We start from the raw sequence: 8683 nt of genomic DNA on the forward strand, positions 1-8683 counted from the left end.
CCTGCAGTCACCCCTCTGCCCAGCCCAAAGATGTAGGAGCCTGTATAGAGGCACAGAGAACAGGGGGCACCCAGGGGCTGGCAGTGACCAAAGCCTCACCACGGCAGGGAGTTGCTGGGATGAAAGTGTTGAAAGGTTAGTTTAAAGGAAAGTAGAAGGTGGGGTAGACTTGCACTTTATAGACTAACCAAAGTAGATGTGTGTGTATATATATAGCACAGGGGTATAGGTTGTAGCTGTGTTGGTCTAAGGACATAGGCAGACAAGGTTCTTTGGGTGAATCTGATATCTTTTCTTAGACCAACTTAAATAGTTGGAAAAAAAATTTTAAGCAAGCTTTCGGGTTCAAAACCCCTTCATCAGGCTAAGGAAGTTTCAGCAGTTGGTGTGTGCTCTTCCTGAATGGGACGAAAAGTAAAGAAGCCAGAGGCTGGGATGGGCTGCATGCAAGACAGGCAGTCAGTGGAGATGCAGATTGAGGAGTCAATGGGTGAGAGAGAGGCTGGGTGGGGGGGGAGAGAAGGGGGATGAATAGTGGAGAAGTACCTGGGGAGTCGGATGTCAGGCAGGTTATAATATGTCATAAATGTCATACGATGGCAGGCTGAGAGCCCTGGGGCTCTTTAGCCTGGAAAAGTGCAGGCTCAGGGGTGATCTGATGGCCACCTATAAGTTTATCAGGGGTGACCACCAGTATCTGGGGGAACGTTTGTTCACCAGAGCGCCCCAAGGGATGACAACTATGTCAAATGGTCATAAACTACTACAAGACCGTTTCAGGCTGGACATAAGGAAGAATTTCTTTACTGTCCAAGCCCCCAAGGTCTGGAACAGCCTGCCGCCGAAGGTGGTTCAAGCGCCTACATTGAACACCTTCAAGAGCAAACTGAATGCTTATCTTGCTGGGATCCTCTGACCCCAGCTGACTTCCTGCCCTTTGGGCAGGGGGCTGGACTCGATGATCTTCTGAGGTCCCTTCCAGCCCTAATGTCTATGAAATCTATGAAATCCCTAACTTGCACTCCCAGCCCCCATGGCTGCCCCCCCACCCCAGTCAGATGGAGAAGGGATTGGGGGGCTGGGGGAGATGGGGCTGGGCGGGGAAGGGATTGGGGCGGTTACTCAGGTTGCTCTGGCAGCCAGAGCATCTCTATGGAGGACCCAGCCTCTGGTTGCCTCAGGGGTTTTTGTAGCGTTTTTTGACCCCTGGATATCCACGGGTCTAATTTTGCCCCTGAGCTGCAAATTTGCAGCACGGGGAACATTTTCTCATTCCTGCATGTGACTCTTACAGTGTCTCAAAGGGGTTTGAGATGCTGCAAGAAGCATGTGTGGGCTCATCTGGATGCCCCCAATGTGTGTGTGGTATCATGCCTTGGATTTTCAATGTGTGGAAAGAGACACTTAACCAGGAAAGTTAAAAAGTACCCTAGCATTATTCTTAATATTCATCCTAAGCTGATCTCAGCTACAAATGTATTTCCACATAACTTAAGGAGAACTTTAGCCTGTATGAAAGGAAGGTTCCTGGGGTATTGGTTAAATGGCAGTTATATAAAGTGGAATGGATGAGTAGCATTTGTAGACAGGGTTGGATTTAGGATCTGGCAAAAGGGGATGCAGGAGCAGCCACTCATGCTGCCACTTCCCTATTCCCAGCCTCCTCTTTTCCATTCCCCTCCACTGGTGGGGAGCAGTGCTGCACTGCAGGACCTTCTGGGGACTTTTTTAAAGTCCCTAAAGTATGTAAGAATCCCCCCCTTCTCCTCCATACTCAAAGGTATGTTTCCCCACCTCCCCCTTCCTCCCTCTCCTGCCTGCAATTGCTTTTTTCGGGGTGGGAATGGGGGTATTCAACTGGGTATGGGCTCAAGTAGAAACAGCAACAGTGGCAGCAGTAGATGGGCAGGATGGTGAGTTTCCCCACTCTACCTGGTCCTGCTAGAGCAGGCATAGAGAGGAGGACCCCCACCCTCCAGCCCATCATCACTGCTGCTGTTCCCAACTGAGCCCAGCCCCTGTGCAGCCTGGCTGGACAGGCAGGAGCAGCTTTGAAGCTTCCCCCACCCCTGGGACAGCAGGGAAAGCAGCAGCATGTAGGGGGGTGGAGAAGGGGAGGGTACAGGAGTACGTTTGAGGGGAGATGGGAAGGCGGGGGATTCTTACATGTTTTGGGGATTTAAACAATGTTGTCAGAAGCTCCCAGGGGGGCAGCAAAGTCAAAGGAGGCGGGGGGCAAAGGGATAGGGAGGACAGCCCTCTGGATGAGCCCCTCTTTGTAGACAGACCTGGTAAAAATCAAGGTCATCCAGGAAGTGATCTATTAAACAAAAATTAATTGGGTAATTAGGTTCCTACACAGGTCTCAAATCAGTGTGCTAGGAAAGAGAGACCAAAGCATATTGACATCTGTACATGATGTCAGGCGTGTCTGATAACGCCTGAAATTTTCAGACCACAAGTTTTACAGCCTCTGCAGTACTTGCATTCCTGGTGAAGACCTTAAAAGTGAATACGTAGTAGAGAAAAAAGAAAACCTGTCAAATACATAAAAACACCAGATATCAATATTCTGAAATGAATGGTTATTAGATGTTGAAATACTAAACTTGTTGAATAACTAATGGAAAAGCAGTTTATGATAATGCAGCACAGGTTGACAAGGTATTCTTTTAATTACAGGAATCAGAATAAATGGATTAAAAAAACAGATCTTCTGTACATCAAGGCTGTATATGTTTACAAGGCCTCTACTGTATACAATCACTGAAGTGTCAAGGAACACATCGCACAACTGCAGAAAGGAGCTGAGGCTAAAGATAAAAACTAACAGGAATGCAGTTTTATTTTATCAGTAGAATGTAGACTTTTACTTATGACATAACAATATAGCTCTATCTTTCCATCTCTTTTTTCTCCTCCCTCTAAAATTAAGCTATCTGTTATCCACATACAGTACACTGCATTAATTTTGTTAATTCCTAATCCTATGAGAAATACTGTTACAGTCTGGTATCATTGAAAATGTTCCTTGGTTGTTAGATTTCTATTACATCAGATACATTTTACATCTACATGTATAAAACATAAACTACAGTTATTGATAATGAATCTAATACACTTTTTACCAGTAGGTAGTAATAATAATGATACACACTTGTGTTCTCAAGTAAGAAATATATATTGTATAGCTGCTTTTTTATTTTAAAGACTATTAAAGTCAAGTAGACATTTAATGGCTTTAGGGAAAGCTTTATTCCAGACTGCAACTGCTGTTTTGTAAATTAAACATCTACATGCTTTACTCTGTGATGAACTGACTTACTAAATCCTTTCAAATTATATTGACTTCTTATTTTGAAGTTTATCTAATCCTTTATAGTACCTAAAAGAAGCATGTAATATCAAAATGTCTGGCCAAGATTTACTTCACTAGCCCACTTATGTTAAACATATCTATTCTCATCAAATCCTATATGTTTTACATGCATCAAAAAATAATTACAGCAACATATTAATATCACTAAGAGACTTGATATAGGCACTCTGAGGAATAGCATTACAACCATAACTCAGATCTTGTTATCTTTGGGAAAAAATTAGATATTGTTACAGCAGTAAAAGTATACAGTATGTGTCTAATCAAGAGATGAATTTTAAATAAATCCCTTAAGAGGTCTCAAACATAATGAACTTAATGAAAATTAACACAGTGTGAAACAGAGCAGAAATGGAATCATGGACAGCATAAATCAGTGTTCAGACTGGAAGTTCTTAAAAGCTCATATTATAATTTTGAAAACAATTATCTTAAGAGGCCTTAATAACGAAAAAGCAATAAAGCTATTATAGCCATTCTCTGGAGTGTTCCACTTCACCTTGTTATTAAACTGTTAAAACAAAACACAAATATTGTGCTTCAGGCTGGATGACCTCTACATTTGTTAACATGAACTCTGCATGTTCTAATGCAAGGTCACAAAATCAAGTCAACCTATGAGCAAAAAGGTTAAACAACATAAACAAAGTGTATCAATGTCCTTTTCAAAGAGGTATGGATCAAAATCAATTATGAGTAAGACAAGAAAATAGATTTTTTTCCCCTTTCATCATATTTCTGATTACTATTGACCCATTTTAATACAGTGACTGTCAGCTAACTTATTATTATTAGTGGGTAGTTAGCCTGGTCACTTCTTCCTGTTCAGGGACTGGATTTATGGGGCCACATTACTGAATAAAAATAAATACCATACTTTATCTTATCTGCCTGTCTGTGACTTGTTATTTTCAATAAGTAAGTTTATGCAAAATGTATCACACTTCATAAGTAATTTTGAAAACAGCTTCACTCTGCATTTGTTTTACAGGGATAATGAAGATTGTATGGCTTCAATTTTTAAAGTCTTTCTTTTTTTAATTTTAATGCGTAAGTGACAAACTGTCTTTTCAAGAGTATGATACCCAGTATTCAATATTGAAGGTAATTTGACAGAAAAAGAGCAAAACAAATATACTTTCTATGGGACTAAGTTTAGTGGGGAATTTGACATTCTCCTGATAATACTAAAATCACATACCAATAACACTGTTTTAAGTAAATCCAGTGCCTCCTGACAGTCTCCTAATTATCTGCCAAATCATCATATACAGCCATAGCAACACAGCAAGGCCTACACCAGCAAGACTCGACATTGACCTGGAGGGAGCACCTCTAAATTAGAGAAGATCTCTACCTTTATATATGCATTCCTTGATCTCTATGAAGAAACTGCCAACCAGGATGCCAATTAGTGCCAGTTATGGCTGGCGGGTTTTTTTAGTGAGGTATTTCACATACCTCACTAAACTGCTTTCAGAGGATAACTTAAATGCTTGTTTTGCCCTAAACCTGCAAGAGGATCTTTATAGGCAGACCATTATACTCTGCAGAGTTCCAGTGAAGTCACATGCTGAATGCACATAATATTTGTAGGATCAAAGTCTATGTCAGCCATGTATGAAATACAGATCTAACTTCATTCCTTCCAACTTTGAGGGAACTGAGTCCAAATCTGTCCCTGGTATGTTGGGTTGACAGGAAGCAGAGTGCTAGGAAACACTTTTTGAGACCCTTAGTCTCAAAAATCTAAATATTTATGATTTAAATATTGTAAATGTTATAGGAAAAGATTCTTTTATTAGGAAAGTCAACCCATCAGTTCATCTCTTTTGGGAAGATGCCTCGCCTGTAAACATGAGTTTTAGAGCCTTCTGTTGCATTTCTCCTTCTTCCTGCTCCTCCACAATATTAAAGGGTTTGAATGCTACCCCAGACTTCCTACCTATCCTCTTCCCAAGAAATTGCCAATTAGCTTGGTCTTCTTCCTGCAGTAGTTCCTCAGAACTATTTAAAAAAATCTCTTTTCCTTCTTCTCAGATAAGCATAATGGGCATTTATACACATGGCCTGGGAGTGGGAGCAGGGTGGGTCTTTAATTAGAGTGGCTTCAATTAAAGCGCCTGGAGCATCTCGTGTATCAGCATCCCTGAGCTTAAAAATGGTGGCGGAGCACTTTAACTAAAGCTCAAACAAGCTTTATTTAAAGCACCCCTACCACCATTTTTAAGCTCCGGGATGCTGATACACGAGATGCTGGAGTCTATTAGAGTATGGTTATTAATAGAGTCTGCTCTGATGCACTGTAAATTACACCACATTCGAGCAGCCTCACTGCTCATGAATAGGCACCTGATAGTCCCAAATCTACCTGGGGAACAAAATTTAGGGTCATTCAAAGGACACCATAGGACAATTACCCAACTTTTATTCAACTGTAATGGAGAAGGTAAAGTATGGCCACCACCTCTACCAAAGCAATAAGGTCTTCCAGGGTTTAGGCAGCATCTTTCTCACTTTCCACAAACCACAAAAATGCTCCCTTTCTTAATGGAGATAAGGAAAAATAGTACTATATAAGGCTAACATGTAGTAGGAACTCTATTACCTAGTGTTAACTACAGATGTTTTTTCAAAATATTTTGCACATGCTGCTTTATTGTCTTTAGATCAATTAGAAAATTAACTTTATTTTTTAAATGTAGGTACAATAGAGTTGTCATATGGGGTCGGACTCGATGATCTATTGAGGTCCCTTCCGACCCTAACATCTATGAATCTATGAACAGACAAGTGGTCAGTTAATCTCAGTATTTTGATTCTGACAAAAGCTAGTACCATATTCTTCAGCAGAAGGTAAAAGAAACTATTTGAGGCTGAAATGAACTTGCCTTGGGAAGGGGGGAAGTTCAGTTATTGATTTATGCACTTAAAATGGTGGACTTATTTTCCTTCTCTAGAAAAAATGCCTATTGAATAAAACTGCAGAGATTCATTTTATACATATAAGGGTTTAATTTTCTCCTTAGCCTTCTGTGCAACTTGAACTCTGATATCTAGTGGCAATAAGTTTCAGAGATTAAGTGTATTTGTAAACATTTAACAGTTTAATTTGTTGTATGTCCACCTGCTTTGCTATATTAGAAAGTTAACCACATGTTTATTTTCTTTTATATACTGCAATCATATCCTGTTTTATTCATCAGCAGGGAGCTGGGTTTTCTGTTCACCATAGAAAAACATGGTAAAAGCTGGATTTTCACATTTTACAGAGAAAAACCTGGATTTTCTCATTCTGAATAGAAAAACTTGTATTTTCTCCTTTAAAGGAAAACACAGGAAATGGTAGGTTTCCCATCTAAATCTCATTGTACACAAATTGGATTGTTTGCCCTTGATAACATGCAGGGACCTGGGGTTTTTGTTTCCCATGGAAAAACGGGGTGGCAGGGAGCAGGTTTTGACTTTTGACCAAGAAAAATATGGATTTTTCATTTTAACAGAGAAACACACAGATTTTCCACTTTTGCAAAGAGCTCTCTGTAGGCTGGCAGAGTTCCAGCCTGCAAGGGGCTGGGGGGGGGGAGGAGGGCAGTCAGGCAGGAGGTGCCATGTGCATATGCACACTTACACATGAACATGGCCACCAGGCAACCTGGAGAACAACTCCTGCAGGTAAGTCTGGTGACAGTGTGGGGGAATGAGGCCCCCATAGTGAGGGAGGCAGTTGGACAGGTCTGCTTCTCAGCTGGAGCAGTGCATGGAGCTTGGGGCCCAGGGCTGGAATGCATGGCTGCAGGGCCCCAGCAGGGAGTGGGACAGAGCCACAGGTGGCTCATCCAAGGGGAGGTAGAGGCAGGGGAGGCTGGCTCCCTTGTGCTGCACGCCCTCCTGGGAGGATTTGGGGGCATGTGCAGGGCCATGGGTGGGTTGCCTCTTGTCGGCTGGAGCTCCCCACCCTGCTACCCTCCTCCCGGGGCCTCTGCAGCCCAGTGGGTGAGACCCAGCACAGCAGGGCACAGTGGGGTGGGGAAGCTCTTTGCCACCATGAACACCTACTGCCATGGTGAGGGACCCTTACCCACCTGGCAGCAGTGGGGGTGGCAGCATAGAGTTGTGCTGCTGCCGGGTGGGTTGGGAGTGCCTTGCCACAGCAGTGCAGAGCTCCCAGCAGCAGCAACAAGCTTTCCTGCCCAGCTTCACTCTATCCTGCTGTTCCAAGTCCCACCTGCTGGGTTGCAGAGACCCTCGGTGCAGGCAGTAGGGTGGGAAGCTCTGAGTCTGCATCTGCTCCCCCGATGGACTCCACTCTGGAGGTGGTATGCATGGGGGAGGGGGAGCTAGGCTCCACTCCTCTGCAGCAGATGCCACTTCCCATGGGTAGCAGCCAGAGCTTGGGCACTACTGCGTGGGGCAGGGAGCTACAGACCCAGGTCCCTGGTCCATTAGCTCTGGAAGCTGGGGGCCCCCTCCAGCAAGCCTAGAGTGGGTGGGGGGCTGTGAATGAGGAGTGAGGAGCACAAGCAGGGGTGAGGGGATGTGGGTAGTGAGTGAAGGTCACCAGCAGGACCAGGGAAGCTGTGGCTGCTGAATGAGGGGCATCAGCAGGATGCAGGGGCTGTGGGTGGGGCATGAAGAGCAATGGCATGGGCAGCACACCAGCATATATGGGTTGCTCAGCACCACAAAGCAGTGGAGGTGATAGCTGCAGCTGGACCTGCATCCTGGTGAATGAAGGGGGCAGGGGGAGCTCTAATTTTCCATGATAAGAAACCCAAAATCAAACATCAAAATTTATAGGTATTTTGAATTTATTTTATTATAGTGATTCAGGCACTGGTAGGCTTCCAAATTGTTTTAAAATTGTAAATCTATCAATAAAACTTTGTTTTCAACTAAAATCTATATATATAGTGGTGTTTCATTTTAATCATGGAAAAACAAATATTTGGGGGTTTTGATCAGAGAATTTGCAATTTTTAAACAGAAAAAAACCCAGGATCCCTGTTCATGAGCTAAGCAGTACCCAATTTTCCAAGCTCTCTGCATAATAGAAGTTACACTATGTTCATAAAATACTTCTATTTTTGCATAATTCTAGAGAATGGGTAATCAGAACTGAAACTAATATTGCTGCTGGAGGCATATTGTTGCTTCATATATCCCGATCTTTATGTATTCTACTATTACATATACTTTTCTTTCTTAGTCTCTTCAAGGTTCTTTCATTTGCCAAAATGAAATAATTCATCCTAGTAGTGCCATGTTGCCCTCTCTCTTCCAACTCTCTCTTCCATATAATTA

Source organism: Alligator mississippiensis, chromosome 3 (genome assembly GCF_030867095.1).
Source record: "Alligator mississippiensis isolate rAllMis1 chromosome 3, rAllMis1, whole genome shotgun sequence".
In the NCBI taxonomy this organism is placed as follows: domain Eukaryota; kingdom Metazoa; phylum Chordata; order Crocodylia; family Alligatoridae; genus Alligator; species Alligator mississippiensis.